Here is a 19,163-nt window from a genome sequence, read left to right as displayed (position 1 = left end):
ATAATAACCCTATGCAGTACCTTCAGCAATACTAATAATAACCCTATGTAGTACCTTCAGCAATACTAATAATAACCCTATGCAGTACCTTCAGCAATACTAATAATAACCCTATGCATTACCTTCAGCAATACTAATAATAATAACCCTATGTAGTACCTTCAGCAATACTAATAATAACCCTATGCAGTACCTTCAGCAATACTAATAATAACCCTATGCAGTACCTTCAGCAATACTAATAATAACCCTATGCAGTACCTTCAGCAATACTAATAATAACCCTATGCAGTACCTTCAGCAATACTAATAATAATAAATAACCACTAATAAATAGTGGTGTCTGCTGGTTAGATGCAGTCTTTCTGCATTGTGAAGCGGGAAAACCCAGATATTCACAAAATCTGTGATGAATGACAGGTTGTTTCTTCATGCAAAATGGATTTGGAGTTTAAAATTCAATTAAGCTGCTTTATTTTAGGGGTTTAGTGTAGGCAGGTAATTGTTTTACCCTTAGGACAAGGGGAGTATAGAGAATGTTATGACTACACAAGGGTTAACCTTTATTTAACTAGGCAAGTCAGTTAAGAATAATGTAAGATATGATACAGTCCAACATACTTGTACAAACTCACCATAATGTAAGACATGATACAGTCCCATTACATCCACAGTGCAGATTTATGGCAGTCATTGCAGGTATAGGCAGGTAGAGAGGCAAGTATGAGAGGATAATACCCAGTACACATTCAGACAGGACTAGACCCAACTAAATACCCAGTACCCATTCAGACAGGACTAGACCAGAATAAATACCCAGTACCCATTCAGACAGGGCTACAAATACCCAGTACCCATTCAGACAGGGCTATAAATACCCAGTACCCATTCAGACAGGGCTATAAATACCCAGTACCCATTCAGACAGGGCTATAAATACCCAGTACCCATTCAGACAGGACTATAAATACCCAGTACCCATTCAGACAGGACTATAAATACCCAGTGCCCATTCAGACAGGGCTATAAATACCCAGTATCCATTCAGATAGGGCTATAAATACCCAGTACCCATTCAGACAGGGCTATAAATACCCAGTACCCATTCAGACAGGACTATAAATACCCAGTACCCATTCAGACAGGACTATAAATACCCAGTACCCATTCAGACAGGACTATAAGTACCCAGTACCCATTCAGACAGGACTATAAATACCCAGTACCCATTCAGACAGGACTATAAATACCCAGTACCCATTCAGACAGGACTATAAGTACCCAGTACCCATTCAGACAGGACTATAAATACCCAGTACCCATTCAGACAGGACTATAAATACCCAGTACCCATTCAGACAGGGCTATAAATACCCAGTACCCATTCAGACAGGACTATAAATACCCAGTACCCATTCAGACAGGACTATAAATACCCAGTGCCCATTCAGACAGGGCTATAAATACCCAGTACCCATTCAGACAGGGCTATAAATACCCAGTACCCATTCAGACAGGACTATAAATACCCAGTACCCATTCAGACAGGACTATAAATACCCAGTACCCATTCAGACAGGACTATAAGTACCCAGTACCCATTCAGACAGGACTATAAATACCCAGTACCCATTCAGACAGGACTATAAATACCCAGTACCCATTCAGACAGGACTATAAGTACCCAGTACCCATTCAGACAGGACTATAAATACCCAGTACCCATTCAGACAGGACTATAAATACCCAGTACCCATTCAGACAGGACTATAAGTACCCAGTACCCATTCAGACAGGACTATAAATACCCAGTACCCATTCAGACAGGACTATAAATACCCAGTACCCATTCAGACAGGACTATAAATACCCAGTACCCATTCAGACAGGACTATAAGTACCCAGTAACCATTCAGACAGGACTATAAATACCCAGTACCCATTCAGACAGGACTATAAATACCCAGTACCCATTCAGACAGGACTAGATATAGAGATGAGAGGCATAACATTTGACTTATTTTTCCTTTTCTGGCGAAGACCTTGTTCTATCTAATTGTATTTTTTTAGCCCTTTTAATGACAACGTGACACAAAGAGTGCCCTTTTAATGACAACGTGACACAAAGAGTGCCCTTTTAATGACAACGTGACACAAAGAGTGCCCTTTTAATGACAACGTGACACAAAGAGTGCCCTTTTAATCGTTCAGAAAAATCAGACAGTCATAAAATGGTGGAAAAATAAATACAATACTATAGATGGAATGGAAATGAATACATGGAATAGACAACTGTGTTTGTTTTACTGAATGAAACCATTCCACTTTCTGCCCATACATCCCAGGTCTTTGTTCCTGTTCTAAGCTCGGCGTGTTTAAAGAGGAACAACGTGTGGCAGCAGGGGAACATCATGTGTTCTCTCATCATCATCATCCATCATGGAGCTGTAGCCTTGTGTTGTGTAGCAGGACGCCACCCTGCTTTTCTACACACGCACACACACGCACTCACGCATACGCACACACACACACACATACATGCATGCAGGCACACACACATGCACGCACACACTCACATGCATTAACAACATGTAGACACACACACACGCACACATGCAGTCATACATTCCACAATACATTCAACAATGTGCTGACATGGACACACACACAAAGTTCAGTACACACACACACACACACAAACACACACACATTACACAAGCATTCCGGCCAGCCAGTGATGTCGTGAGATTCTTCTCTCTCCACGTGCAGCAGCCTCTATCCCTGACAGCTACATCCAGCCTGCCATGGAATCAGCTGTACTGCCACTGGGGTCATTCATCACACTCCTCTTTGTCCTCCAACACTCCCCCTCTCTTCCACCCCTCTCTCTGTCTGACTCTCTATCTCTATCCCACACTCCCCCTCTCTCTCTCTCTCTCTCACTCTCTATTCCACCCCTCTCTCTGTCTGACTCTCTATCCCACACTCCCCCCTCTCTTCCACCCCTCTCTCTGTCTGACTCTCTATCTCTATCCCACACTCCCCCCCTCTCACACTCTCTCTTCCACCCCTCTCTCTGTCTGACTCTCTATCTCTATCCCACACTCCCCCCTCTCTCTCTCTCTCTTGCACCCCTCTCTCTGTCTCTCTATCTCTATCCCACACTCCCCCCTCTCTCTCTCTCACTGACTCTCTATCCCACACTCCCCCCTCTCTCTCACTCTCTATTCCACCCCTCTCTCTGTCTGACTCTCTCTCTATCCCACACTCCCCCCTCTCTTCCACCCCTCTCTCTGTCTGACTCTATCTCTATCCCACACTCCCCCTCTCTCTCTCTCTCTCTTGCACCCCTCTCTGTCTCTCTATCTCTATCCCACACTCCCCCCTCTCTCTCTCACTGACTCTCTATCCCACACTCCCCCCTCTCTCACTCTCTCTTCCACCCCTCTCTCTGTCTGACTCTCTCTCTATCCCACACTCCCTGTCTCTGTCTCTCCCACCCCCTCTCTCTCGCTCCCACACTCATCCTCCCCCCCCCCTCTCTCTCCCCCTCCGCTCTCTCTAACCCCCCTCTCTATGTCTCTCTCTCTACCCCTCCTCTCTCTCTGTCTCCTTTCCAACTTCTATTACTCCCCCTCCATGTCTTTCTGTCTTTCGGTCTGTCTCTTGGCCATGTGGAGTCGCACCATGCTTGTCCTTGTCTCCCAGTGCCAATTCATCATTCAGAGTGCACCACTCATTCACGATGCCAACGTCCCCAGCTCCTTCACGATGCCAGAGTTCTCTGCTCCCTCACAACGCCAGAGTTCTCTGCTCCCTCACGACACCAGAGATCTCTGCTCCCTCACGACGCCAGAGATCTCTCCTCCCTCACGACGCCAGAGATCTCTCCTCCCTCACGACGCCAGAGATCTCTGCTCCCTCACGACGCCAGAGATCTCTGCTCCCTCACGACGCCAGAGATCTCTTCTCCCTCACGACGCCAGAGTTCTCTGCTCCTTCACGATGCCAGTGTGTGTGTGTGTGTGTGTGTGTGTGTGGTAGTTATGTGCAGTTCGCAAATTATTCTTTATTTTTTAATGACTATTTTTTCTGACTCGAGAGTCATGATTCTTTTTTCAGAGTGACTCGTTCAGTTTAGGAACTCGTTTGACCTGCTGGCCGCAATGAATTCTACATCAGGATAAATACGTGCTCCTCTGACTCACCGGCTCCAGAGACATGCTCCAACCACCAACTGTCTATCATGTGCGCCAGAAAAATAGATCATGCTGCAGGCATGCTGCTTGAGAAAAATACATGTTTAGAAGTGATAATTGATTGCATGGTGCAAGAATACACTGATAGACAAATACAAATACAGTGGGGCAAAAAAGTATTTAGTCAGCCACCAATTGTGCAAGTTCTCCCACTTAAAAAGATGAGAGAGGCCTGTAATTTTCATCATATGTACACTTCAACTATGACAGACAAAATTAGAAAAAAAAATCCAGAAAATCACATCGTAGGATTTTTTATGAATTTATTTGCAAATTATGGTAGAAAATAAGTATTTGTTCACCTACAAACAAGCAAGTTTTCTGGCTCTCACAGACCTGTAATTTCTTCTTTAAGAGGCTCCTCTGTCCTCCACTCGTTATCTGTATTAATGGCACCTGTTTGAACTTGTTATCAGTATAAAAGACACCTGTCCACAACCTCAAACAGTCACACTCCAAACTGGCCAAGACCAAAGAGCTGTCAAAGGACACCAGAAACAAAATTGTAGACCTGCACCAGGCTGGGAAGACTGAATCTGCAATAGGTAAGCAGCTTGGTTTGAAGAAATCAACTGTGGGAGCAATTATTAGGAAATGGAAGACATACAAGACCACTGATAATCTCCCTCGATCTGGGGCTCCACGCAAGATCTCACCCCGTTGGGTCAAAATGATCACAAGAACGATGAGCAAAAATCCCAGAACCACACGGGGGGACCTAGTGAATGACCTGCAGAGAGCTGGGACCAAAGTAACAAAGACTACCATCAGTAACACACTACGCCGCCAGGGACTCAAATCCTGCAGTGCCAGACGTGTCCCCCTGCTTAAGCCAATACATGTCCAGGCCCGTCTGAAGTTTGCTAGAGAGCATTTGGATGACCCAGAAGAAGATTGGGAGAATGTCATATGGTCAGATGAAACCAAAATATAACTTCTTGGTAAAAACTCAACTCGTCGTGTTTGGAGGACAAAGAATGCTGAGTTGCATCCAAAGAACACCATACCTACTGTGAAGCATGGGGTTGGAAACATCCTGCTTTGGGGCTGTTTTTCTGCAAAGGGACCAGGACGACTGATCCGTGTAAAGGAAAGAATGAATGGGGCCATGTATCGTGAGATTTTGAGTGAAAACCTCCTTCCATCAGCAAGGGCATTGAAGATGAAACGTGGCTGGGTCTTGCTGCATGACAATGATCCCAAACACACCGCCCGGGCAAGGAAGGAGTGGCTTCGTAAGAAGCATTTCAAGGTCCTGGAGTGGCCTAGCCAGTCTCCAGATCTCAACCCCATAGAAAATCTTTGGAGGGACTTGAAAGTCCGTGTTGCCCAGCAACAGCCCCAAAACATCACTGCTCTAGAGGAGATCTGCATGGAGGAATGGGCCAAAATACCAGCAACGGTGTGTGAAAACCTTGTGAAGACTTACAGAAAACGTTTGACCTCTGTCATTGCCAACAAAGGGTATATAACAAAGTATTGAGATAAACTTTTGTAATTGACCAAATACTTATTTTCCACCATAATTTGCAAATAAATTCATTAAAAATCCTACAATGTGATTTTCTGGATTTTGTTTTCTAATTTTGTCTGTCATAGTTGAAGTGTACCTATGATGAAAATCTCTTATCTTTTTAAGTGGGAGAACTTGCACAATTGGTGGCTGACTAAATACTTTTTTGCCCCACTGTAGATATAATGTACCATCTCCTACTGCAGTAGATTGGGTTAGTAGATGTACTGTACCATCTCCTACTGCAGTAGATAGGGTTAATAGATATATTGTACCATCCTCTACTGCAGTAGCCCAGGTTAGTAGATATACTGTACCATCTCCTAGTGCAGTAGATAGGGTTAGGGTTAATATATATACTGTACCATCTCCTAGTGCAGTAGATAGGGTTAATAGATATACTGTGCCATCTCCTAGTGCAGTAGATAGGGTTAGTAGATATACTGTACCATATCCTACTGCAGTAGATAGGGTTAGTAGATATACTGTACCATATCCTACTGCAGTAGATAGGGTTAGTAGATATACTGTACCATCTCCTACTGCAGTAGATAGGGTTAGTAGATATACTGTACCATCTCCTACTGCAGTAGACCAGGTTAGTAGATATACTGTACCATATCCTACTGCAGTAGATAGGGTTAGTAGATATACTGTACCACCTCCTACTGCAGTAGATAGGGTTATTAGATATACTGTACCATCTCCTACTGCAGTAGATTTGGTTAGTAGATATACTGTACCATCTCCTACTGCAGTAGATAGGGTTAGTAGATATACTGGACCATGTCCTACTGCAGTAGACAGGGTTAGTAGATATACTGTACCATCTCCTACTGCAGTAGATAGGGTTAGTAGATATACTGTACCATCTCCTACTGCAGTAGACAGGGTTAGTAGATATACTGTACCAGCTCCTACTGCAGTAGATAGGGTTAATAGATATACTCTACCAGCTCCTACTGCAGCAGACAGGGTTAGGATTAGTAGATAATCCATTTCCTACTGCAGCAACTGGATTCCTCTCCCCATGTTTGATCTGGCAATAAAACACATCCTCTCTCCTGGATTCCAGCTTTTAGTGAACAATCAGACCTGTCTCCAGGGGCAACCGTCACAAATTGCTTTTGCCAACAGAGACAAGGCCAGAGACCCAGGCTGCGCTGACTGATGTGTGATGGGCTAGCTAGCCTGTCGATCAGTAGCAGTGTGTGTGTGTGTGTGTGTGTGTGTGTGTGTGTGTGTGTGTGTGTGTGTGTGTGTGTGTGTGTGTGTGTGTGTGTGTGTGTGTGTGTGTGTGTGTGTGTGTGTGTGAGAGTGTGTGTTTGTGTGTGAGAGAGTGTGCGAGTGTGTGTGTGTGTGGTGTTGTCACATTACCTCAGACAGAGGATGATAGAGTGGGAAGGAAGATGATAGAGATTAAAGTTCCTAATTTGCACCTGACCTTTGGAGTCAGTGAGACACGTGGCAAAATGAGTCGATATGCAAACGCAATACATGAATTAATGTACTGTATATTCTGCCTTCTAATAGTAAAATAGATTACGTTGTATTCATTGTGCTGTTATTGTGAGGAAAAGTGTTGATGAATTATGTTTGGAGTATCACAATTCAAACACCACCCAGTGTTTCAAAATGATTGATTGTTACTCACGGATGCATTTTTAAAGCTTGATCTGTCTTCAATGACAAATCTGTAACAGGAGACTGTGATGGGAATAGGGATATTTCAAGTCTTGGCTATCTCATATACCAAGCTGCTATGTGATAGAAAGGAAATATGCTACACTTGGCTGAAACACAAAAATAAAATCACGTTTCCTCATAAACAATAACTAAAAATATGCTAAAAGACATTCTTTGCTACAAGCATTATAGTAGTGAGCTCCTCCTCTCCCGTTGATCTAGTCATGGCTCAGTCAAGGCTCCTGAGAGGGAGCTGGAGCAGAGAAAACAACACATTCTCAGAATCGTCCCTTTTAACCTGTTAAGACATTTAACCTGTTAGATATAGTCTCCAATGGGCTACATGTCCTAGCATGGCTTTATGATATTACGAGAGCCCAGTCATAAGGATGGGAAAGCTCAGGCGAACTCAATCAAGCGCCATTAAATAAGTATTAAATGTAACAAATACTATTTGAACCCAGATCTGATCATTTCTAGTATTAACCATGGTGATAATCTATCAGTGTGTCACACCTTGGAGCCACACCCCCAAGGCCACCTGTGTGTTGCCCTCAGACAGGCTCCCCTCCCATGTCCACCAGCTCCATACGCGACGTCATGGACCAAAGACAACTGGGATTGAGAGTACACCACTCCACCACTCAGGAAGCTGGAAAGAAGGGACACCGGGCACGGGGCAGGGCCTGCAGCACCTTCACCTCCCACTTCTGTGGGGATAAGGGGACATCCATCAATCCTATTGGTTTATCTGCCTGTCTGTCCTTAGAGGTGTCTGTGTTCCAAGGGTGTTCCAAGAGTCCGAGCACTGTGTGACCTCTGATAGGGAGAAGCTGTCCTCTCTATCAGCCTGTACACTCTCCCTGTGCTGCTTGTGTCTGCTGAGGGTGAGACAGTAAGAAAGTTGAGACCACACATCCTGTATTCTCAGCCCAGACGACCACACATCCTGTATTCTCAGCCCAGATGACCAGATCTGACTTAAACAGACTTGTGACAGGCAGCAAGATGTCTGAGTCCTTTGTCCATCTTTCATATGGCGTGTCTGGGATTGGTTTTCTGCTTTTTCCCCCAAAGCAGACACAGCTGAACCTCCGGCCTTTCTTCATCATAGTTACCACAAGAAGAAAGAACTCCCTGGTGAAGCTGCCTGTTGCTGTACAGAGATGCAATGAAACATATGAATGTTACCACAGACACACAACAACCTGAGAGCATGGCCTGCCCTGGTCCTTTATGACATAATCACTGCATCAGTGACACATCTTGTATGAAAAAGTGGGTGATTTCACAGATATCACCCACTTTAAAGCATCATCAGGGTTATATCACAGACAGAACCCTGATGCTGCTTTAATGTTCTAGTGTCTTGAAGAGAATGATGTCACATATGATGATGTCATCGTACCAATCCCACACTAAAAAAACAATGAATAATGGTTTAGGTTTATAGGTCGAGCTAGTTCAAGGGCAAGAAAAGTCCCTCCTCCCTCATAAAGTAAGCACGGTGAACCAGCATGTCTTTACAGTGACTTTTCAACTGAAATACTATGAAACACAGATCAATGCCATAAAGAATGATAGTAAAAAGCTTTGGAGAACCTTAAATGAAATTTTGGGCAAAAAGGCAAACTCTGCTCCATCATTCATTGAATCAGATGGCTCATTCATTAGAAAACCCACTGATATTGCCAATCACGTAAAAAAAAAATTTAGGCATGACATGCCAGCAACAAACACTGACACTACACATCCAAGTATATCTGATCAAATTATGAAAGAGAATCATTGTAATTTGTATTCTCTAAAGTGAGTGTGGAAGTGAAAGAATTGTTGTCTATCAACAATGACAAGCCACCGGGGTCTGACAACTTGGATGGAAAATGACTGAGGATAATAGCAGACGATATTACCACTCCTATTAGCCATATCTTCAATCTAAGCCTACTAGAAAGTGTGTGCCCTCAGGCCTGGAGGGAAGCAAAAGTAATTTTGCATAGTAAAGCTCCCTTTACTGGCTCAAATTGCTGACCAATCAGCCTGTTACAATGCTATTGTACTGTAAACAGATTGACAACAGACTTTTAGCGCACTTACAGGGAAGGACATTCAACAAGCACGGCACTCACACAAAAAGATTGTGGCAGCGGTTTTGTTAGACTTTTTACATTATCGATCCTAGTCTGCTGATGGATTCATGTACGTGTTATGGCTATACACCCCCTGCTATACTGTCAATAAAGACTTACCTGTCTAACAGCACACAGAGGGTGTTCTTTAATGGAAACCCAACATAATCCAGGTTGAATCAGGAATTCCCCAGGGTAGCTGTCTAGGCCCCTTACTTTTTCTATCTTTACTAGCGACATGCCAATGGCCTTGAGTAAAGTCAGTGTGTCTATGTATGCGGTTGACACAACACCACATTACACGTCAGCTACTACAGTGAGTGAAATGACTGCAACACTTAACAAAGAGCTGCAGTTAGTTTCAGAATGGGTGGCAAGCAATAATTTAGTCTTAATCATTTCTAAAACTAAAGGCATTGTATTTGGGACAAAACACTAACTCTCAACTAAATGTTGTAATAAATCATGTGGAAATTGAGCAAGTTGAGGAGACTAAACTCCTTGGAGTTTCCTTGGATTGTAAACATGGTCAAAACATGTTAATACAACAGTAGCTAAGATGGGAAGAAGTCTGTCCATAATAAAGCGCTACTCTGCCTTCTAAACAACACTATCAACAAGGCAGGTCCTACAGGCCCTAGTTTCTACCTTCTTAACAACACTATCAACAAGGCAGGTCCTACAGGCCCTAGTTTCAACCTTCTTAACAACACTATCAACAAGGCAGGTCCTACAGGCCCTAGTTTCTACCTTCTTAACAACACTATCAACAAGGCAGGTCCTACAGGCCCTAGTTTCTACCTTCTTAACAACACTATCAACAAGGCAGGTCCTACAGGCCCTAGTTTCTACCTTCTTAACAACACTATCAACAAGGCAGGTCCTACAGGCCCTAGTTTTGTCACAACTGGACTACTGTTCAGTCGTGTGGTCAGGTGACACAAAGAGGGACTTAGGAAAATTACAACTGGCCCAGAACAGGGCAACACAGCTGGCCCTTAAATGTCAAACCAATAGAGCTAACATGAATCATATGCATGTCAATCTCTCATGGCTCAAAGTAGAGGAGAGATTGACTTCATCACTACTTGGCTTTTTTTAAGAAGTATTGACAAGCTGAATGCACCGAGCTGTCTGTTTAAACCACTAGCACACAGCTCAGACACCCACACATACCCCACAAGACGTGCCACCAGAGGTCTCTTCATAGTCCCCAAGTCTAGAACAGACTATGGGAGGCACACAGTACTACATACACCTTATGGAACAGCAGGTACTGTGAAGAGACACACACACAGGCACAGACATACACATGATAAGACACACACTCTACACACAAGTACGCATGGATGTTGTATTGTAAATATGTGATAGTGGAGTAGTGGCCTAGTGGCCTGAGGGAACACACTAAATGTATTGTAAATATGTGATAGTGGAGTAGTGGCCTGAGGGAACACACTAAATGTATTGTAGATATGTGATAGTGGAGTAGTGGCCTAGTGGCCTGAGGGAACACACTAAATGTATTGGGTAAAGTGTTATGAAATGTAAAGTCATGTAACATTTTAAATTGTATATAACTGCCTAAATGTTGCTAGACCCCAGGAACAGTAGCTGCTGCCCTGGCAGGAACTAATGGAGATCCATAATAAACCCCAGGAACAGTAGCTGCTGCCCTGGCAGGAACTAATGGAGATCCATAATAAACCCCAGGAACAGTAGCTGCTGCCCTGGCAGGAACTAATGGAGATCCATATTAAACCCCAGGAACAGTAGCTGCTGCCCTGGCAGGAACTAATGGAGATCCATATTAAACCCCAGGAACAGTAGCTGCTGCCCTGGCAGGAACTAATGGAGATCAATATTAAACTCCAGGAACAGTAGCTGCTGCCCTGGCAGGAACTAATGGAGATCCATATTAAATCCCAGGAACAGTAGCTGCTGCCCTGGCAGGAACTAATGGAGATCCATATTAAACCCCAGGAACAGTAGCTGCTGCCCTGGCAGGAACTAATGGAGATCCATATTAAACCCCAGGAACAGTAGCTGCTGCCCTGGCAGGAACTAATGGAGATCCATAATAAACCCCAGGAACAGTAGCTGCTGCCCTGGCAGGAACTAATGGAGATCCATATTAAACCCCAGGAACAGTAGCTGCTGCCCTGGCAGGAACTAATGGAGATCCATATTAAACCCCAGGAAGAGTAGCTGCTGCCCTGGCAGGAACTAATGGAGATCCATATTAAACCCCAGGAACAGTAGCTGCTGCCCTGGCAGGAACTAATGGAGATCCATATTAAACCCCAGGAAGAGTAGCTGCTGCCCTGGCAGGAACTAATGGAGATCCATATTAAACCCCAGGAACAGTAGCTGCTGCCCTGGCAGGAACTAATGGAGATCCATATTAAACTCCAGGAACAGTAGCTGCTGCCCTGGCAGGAACTAATGGAGATCCATATTAAACCCCAGGAACAGTAGCTGCTGCCCTGGCAGGAACTAATGGAGATCCATATTAAACCCCAGGAACAGTAGCTGCTGCCCTGGCAGGAACTAATGGAGATCCATAATAAACCCCAGGAACAGTAGCTGCTGCCCTGGCAGGAACTAATGGAGATCCATATTAAACCCCAGGAACAGTAGCTGCTGCCCTGGCAGGAACTAATGGAGATCCATATTAAACCCCAGGAACAGTAGCTGCTGCCCTGGCAGGAACTAATGGAGATCCATAATAAACCCCAGGAACAGTAGCTGCTGCCCTGGCAGGAACTAATGGAGATCCATATTAAACCCCAGGAACAGTAGCTGCTGCCCTGGCAGGAACTAATGGAGATCCATATTAAACCCCAGGAACAGTAGCTGCTGCCCTGGCAGGAACTAATGGAGATCCATAATAAACCCCAGGAACAGTAGCTGCTGCCCTGGCAGGAACTAATGGAGATCCATATTAAACCCCAGGAACAGTAGCTGCTGCCCTGGCAGGAACTAATGGAGATCCATATTAAACCCCAGGAACAGTAGCTGCTGCCCTGGCAGGAACTAATGGAGATCCATATTAAACCCCAGGAACAGTAGCTGCTGCCCTGGCAGGAACTAATGGAGATCCATATTAAACCCCAGGAACAGTAGCTGCTGCCCTGGCAGGAACTAATGGAGATCCATATTAAACCCCAGGAACAGTAGCTGCTGCCCTGGCAGGAACTAATGGAGATCCATAATAAACCCCAGGAACAGTAGCTGCTGCCCTGGCAGGAACTAATGGAGATCCATATTAAACCCCAGGAACAGTAGCTGCTGCCCTGGCAGGAACTAATGGAGATCCATATTAAACCCCAGGAACAGTAGCTGCTGCCCTGGCAGGAACTAATGGAGATCCATAATAAACCCCAGGAACAGTAGCTGCTGCCCTGGCAGGAACTAATGGAGATCCATATTAAACCCCAGGAACAGTAGCTGCTGCCCTGGCAGGAACTAATGGAGATCCATATTAAACCCCAGGAACAGTAGCTGCTGCCCTGGCAGGAACTAATGGAGATCCATATTAAACCCCAGGAACAGTAGCTGCTGCCCTGGCAGGAACTAATGGAGATCCATATTAAACCCCAGGAACAGTAGCTGCTGCCCTGGCAGGAACTAATGGAGATCCATATTAAACCCCAGGAACAGTAGCTGCTGCCCTGGCAGGAACTAATGGAGATCCATATTAAACTCCAGGAACAGTAGCTGCTGCCCTGGCAGGAACTAATGGAGATCCATATTAAACCCCAGGAACAGTAGCTGCTGCCCTGGCAGGAACTAATGGAGATCCATATTAAACCCCAGGAACAGTAGCTGCTGCCCTGGCAGGAACTAATGGAGATCCATATTAAACCCCAGGAACAGTAGCTGCTGCCCTGGCAGGAACTAATGGAGATCCATAATAAACCCCAGGAACAGTAGCTGCTGCCCTGGCAGGAACTAATGGAGATCCATATTAAACCCCAGGAAGAGTAGCTGCTGCCCTGGCAGGAACTAATGGAGATCCATATTAAACCCCAGGAACAGTAGCTGCTGCCCTGGCAGGAACTAATGGAGATCCATATTAAACCCCAGGAACAGTAGCTGCTGCCCTGGCAGGAACTAATGGAGATCCATATTAAACCCCAGGAACAGTAGCTGCTGCCCTGGCAGGAACTAATGGAGATCCATATTAAACCCCAGGAACAGTAGCTGCTGCCCTGGCAGGAACTAATGGAGATCCATAATAAACCCCAGGAACAGTAGCTGCTGCCCTGGCAGGAACTAATGGAGATCCATATTAAACCCCAGGAACAGTAGCTGCTGCCCTGGCAGGAACTAATGGAGATCCATATTAAACCCCAGGAACAGTAGCTGCTGCCCTGGCAGGAACTAATGGAGATCCATATTAAACCCCAGGAACAGTAGCTGCTGCCCTGGCAGGAACTAATGGAGATCCATATTAAACCCCAGGAACAGTAGCTGCTGCCCTGGCAGGAACTAATGGAGATCCATATTAAACCCCAGGAACAGTAGCTGCTGCCCTGGCAGGAACTAATGGAGATCCATATTAAACCCCAGGAACAGTAGCTGCTGCCCTGGCAGGAACTAATGGAGATCCATATTAAACCCCAGGAACAGTAGCTGCTGCCCTGGCAGGAACTAATGGAGATCCATATTAAACCCCAGGAACAGTAGCTGCTGCCCTGGCAGGAACTAATGGAGATCCATATTAAACCCCAGGAACAGTAGCTGCTGCCCTGGCAGGAACTAATGGAGATCCATATTAAACCCCAGGAACAGTAGCTGCTGCCCTGGCAGGAACTAATGGAGATCCATATTAAACCCCAGGAACAGTAGCTGCTGCCCTGGCAGGAACTAATGGAGATCCATATTAAACCCCAGGAACAGTAGCTGCTGCCCTGGCAGGAACTAATGGAGATCCATATTAAATACACATATAAATAAGGCTTTTGTCTAGTGTCCAAGAATCTAAATTTTTCTAACATTTGATTCAATATGAATCCTAATTGGTATTATTGATTATACTGTAAATCATTTCCATTTCCCTATGAATGTGAAACACCACAGCAGTAGAGGTGTTATATGGGTCAGTTTCGGTACTGCTGAATCTAGAGAGCCGTCTGATAACATGTAAGTGAGCAGCTGTATTGAATGCACATACATGTTTTGATATACTGTACAGTACCTGATTGATGAGGGTACATATCAGCATAGCCGCGTGAAGTAGTTTGGGGGTCGACTTATACAGGACTATTAAAGGTCCAGTGCGCTACTTCTATTAAAAAACTTTTTTTTCCAAAAATATGATTTAAAAAAAAAAAGTTGTACGATTTTCCAGGGGGTGTGGCAACACCCTCAGCAGCCCTACTTCCCGCAGCTATGGATATCAGATGGGGCTTCTTTGTGCTTCTCTGTGTATCAGAGGTATTCCATTCCAGCCATTACAATAAGCCCGTCCTCCTGTAGCTCCTCCCACTAGCCTCCACTGATGGGTCTCATGTTGTTTTCATGATGAGTTCCCTTAATGTCATAACATCTCTGAGTGATTGGATTCTGAGCACATTTAGCCTGTATGCTTGCCAGCTGCAATCCGCACACACACACACACACACACACACACACACCCCTGGGGAGTTACAGTGGCATTGCTGGAATCATTTACTGTCCCCCCTGCTCACAGTGAAATACAACAGGGCCGATTCACACGCTCCCACATGGCCAAATTAAAGTATTCCTCCTACAGCCCTGCACCAAAGATATTGGACATTCTGAACAACTCAACTTAGAAGAGATCTTAAAAATACAGTGGAAGAGATGATCACAAGCCATGGTTTTCTCATTGCTCTGCTTTAATTAATGGAATGTCACATACTGTAGATGCAATGAGAGGCTGTCTCTATGGCGTGCTGGTTAGTACTAGCTAGTTTATATTTGATGTATAGAGAGGCTGTCTCTATGGCGTGCTGGTTAGTACTAGCTAGTTTTGCTCTATGCCTGCAGCTTCTGCATCACTGGTATAAATACCTCATCACAATCAGAGCCTATCTTGTTTTACACTGATGCTGCAGCCAGGTCCACAGAGACGTCCTCCTGCGACCAGGTCCACAGAGACGTCCTCCTGCGACCAGGTCCACAGAGACGTCCTCCTGCGACCAGGTCCACAGAGACCTCCTCCTGAGAGTTGATATTGCAGGTCCACAGAGAACTCCTCCTGAGAGTCGATGTTGCAGGTCCACAGAGACCTCCTCCTGAGAGTTGATATTGCAGGTCCACAGAGAACTCCTCCTGAGAGTCGATGTTGCAGGTCCACAGAGACCTCCTCCTGAGAGTCGATGTTGCAGGTCCACAGAGACCTCCTCCTGAGAGTCGATGTTGCAGGTCCACAGAGACCTCCTCCTGAGAGTCGATGTTGCAGGTCCACAGAGACCTCCTCCTGAGAGTCGATGTTGCGACCAGGTCCACAGAGACCTCCTCCTGAGAGTCGATGTTGCGACCAGGTCCACAGAGACCTCCTCCTGAGAGTTGATGTTGCAGGTCTACAGAGAGTTAAACCAGCAAAAACTGATGGCATATTTAAACAATGTGAGTAGTGTATATCAAGACACAACTCCAATGCCTCAGGGTAATCTGAACACATAATTGGATGGCCAGACTGCAGACACGGTAAACTTAGTACTAATTCTACAGTGATGACATCGCCATATGTCTCACTGGCAAACATCCTGGTCATGGGAGAACAGGTGAGTAAACTGTTTTGAGGTTTCAGGTGTGTGTGTGTGTGTGTGTGTGTGTGTGTGTGTGTGTGTGTGTGTGTGTGTGTGTGTGTTTGTGCATGCGTGTGTATGGCTGTGTGTGTGCGTATGTGCATGTGTGTATGGCTGTGTGTGTGCGTATGTGCATGCATGTGTGTGTGTGTGTATGCATGTGTATGGCTGTGTATGTGCGTGTGTGTGTGTGTGTGTGGTGTGAGTGCCTGTATGCGTGTGTGTGTCTCCGGTGGTGTCTTAGTGTGAGGGTCTCTCTGTGGACAGGGACTAGTCCCTGGGAGACTGATCTGCAGATCACTTCCAAATCAATTCCCCTCTCTTCTCTTCTCTTCTCTTCTATCATGTGGTGGTGTTGAACAGCCACTCATCTGAATGAGTCCCAAATGGCACCCTATTCCATATGTCGTCCACTATTTTTGACATGAGCCCTATCCGCCCTGGTCAAAAGTAGTGCACTACAAAGAGAATAACGGTGCCTTTTGGGACACCCATCCACACAACAAATGAAAAATGAACCTCTCTGCTTCTTACATTTCAAATGAAAAATAAAGAATAAAATATAAAGTTGTGGGATATGATTGTAAAACAGTGATCTTTTAGCAGTCAAAAGGACAAAGATTCAGCAGGAGGCAGGCAGGTAGAGGTGCAAATGACAGCTGGATTTATTTACACAGCGCTGGGGTTCAAGATGGTGGTACAATTACAAATTATATATATATATTATACAAACTTCTGACTTTAAATGTCAGCATTCCAAAAGAAAAAGGCCTCTTTTCAGCCAAAACCTGTCCTTACTGTACAAGGCACAGGTGGGGTCTCCTAGGCTCAAACACAGCCTTCCCAGTGAGTTACCAAACATGAACTGACGAGAACACTGCTAGTTTCAACACTAGACTAGCTGCATCAGGACACTGCTAGTTTCAACACTAGACTAGCTGCATCAGGACACTGGTAGTTTCAACACTAGACTAGCTGCATCAGGACACTGGTAGTTTCACTACTAGACTAGCTGCATCGGGACACTGCTAGTTTCAACACTAGACTAGCTGCATCAGGACACTGCTAGTTTCACTACTAGACTAGCTGCATCAGGACACTGGTCGTTTCAGCAGTAGACTAGCTACATCAGGACACTGCTAGTTTCAACACTAGACTAGCTGCATCAGGACACTGGTAGTTTCACTACTAGACTAGCTGCATCAGGACACTGGTAGTTTCAACACTAGACTAGCTGCATCAGGACACTGGTAGTTTCAGCAGTAGACTAGCTGCATCAGGACACTGCTAGTTTCAACACTAGACTAGCTGCATCGGGACACTGGTAGTTTCACTACTAGACTAGCTGCATCAGGACACTGGTAGTTTCACTACTAGACTAGCTGCATCAGGACACTGCTAGTTTCAACACTAGACTAGCTGCATCGGGACACTGCTAGTTTCACTACTAGACTAGCTGCATCAGGACACTGGTAGTTTCACTACTAGACTAGCTGCATCGGGACACTGCTAGTTTCACTACTAGACTAGCTGCATCAGGACACTGGTAGTTTCAGCAGTAGACTAGCTGCATCAGGACACTGCTAGTTTCAACACTAGACTAGCTGCATCAGGACACTGGTAGTTTCACTACTAGACTAGCTGCATCAGGACACTGGTAGTTTCAACACTAGACTAGCTGCATCAGGACACTGGTAGTTTCACTACTAGACTAGCTGCATCAGGACACTGGTAGTTTCAACACTAGACTAGCTACATCACTACACGGGTAGTTTCAACACTAGACTAGCTGCATCGGGACACGTAGTTTCAACACTAGACTAGCTGCATCGGGACACGTAGTTTCTGACCGGTAGACTCGATGGGCAGGCAGGCAGCCCAGCTCCCTGATGTCCTTTGGAAGGGTGCAGAAGGTCAAACAGCTGGCTGAGTTGAACACCACACTAATGCACTGACAATGCAGTTCAGGAAGATGGGATGCCTCTCTCTCTCTCTCACTCACTCACTCACTCACTCACAGGCTTGACCTGTCTCAATCAAGATTCCATCTCTCCTGCTATCCGATCTTAAAGTCAGTAGAACATCAGGGTCAAAGGCCAATTTATACAGTTATTGTCACAGACAGTTATTTTCAAAGCAGTACTTGGGTGATGACATTTTGAGGCCAACGTCCCTTTTCAAATGTCCCTCTCTGTGAAAGATTCAAATGGACAAAGAAAAACAGGACATTTTAAGTACTTCAGTTGCATCCGACTGCCATGCAGCTTTGACAGACTTAAATTGTGTTTTTATGTCAGTATGGATGAAGGTCGTTGACAATCATCCACACACATGCACACCAATATACTGCTGCATTTTCACTGATGTCAAGCACATCGATGTGTGAACATGGGGCTTGTGGTATAGGTTGCGTGTTTCTCCGTGGGAAATGAGTGCAGTTCATTAAAACGACACAATAACAGGATGATACGTTTCCATCCTATTCTGCCTGTCTGGCATGATAGGAGATTTATAAACACACGAAGAAGAAATGGTCACCTTTTAAATCACATCTAACTCGTGAAGATCACACAGGAAGTAACTAAGAGCCGTTGCAGAAAGGTGGTAAAAGAAAAACAACTGCTGTGTGTGTGAAACACATGTTGTCTGACATTGGCTACACAGTAGGCTGCTGAATGTCAACAACATAGAGACAGGTATACCTAACTAGCCATAGGACAATTTACAGGAATAGACTTTGCTCACGAGGCAAGGAAGCGTATTTGGGCAAAAACAATGGGAGCTTTTAGCATTA

The sequence above is a fragment of the Oncorhynchus kisutch genome, linkage group LG14 (assembly GCF_002021735.2).
Source record: "Oncorhynchus kisutch isolate 150728-3 linkage group LG14, Okis_V2, whole genome shotgun sequence".
In the NCBI taxonomy this organism is placed as follows: Eukaryota; Metazoa; Chordata; class Actinopteri; order Salmoniformes; family Salmonidae; genus Oncorhynchus; species Oncorhynchus kisutch.
Note: the sequence above shows the minus strand (reverse complement) of the source record.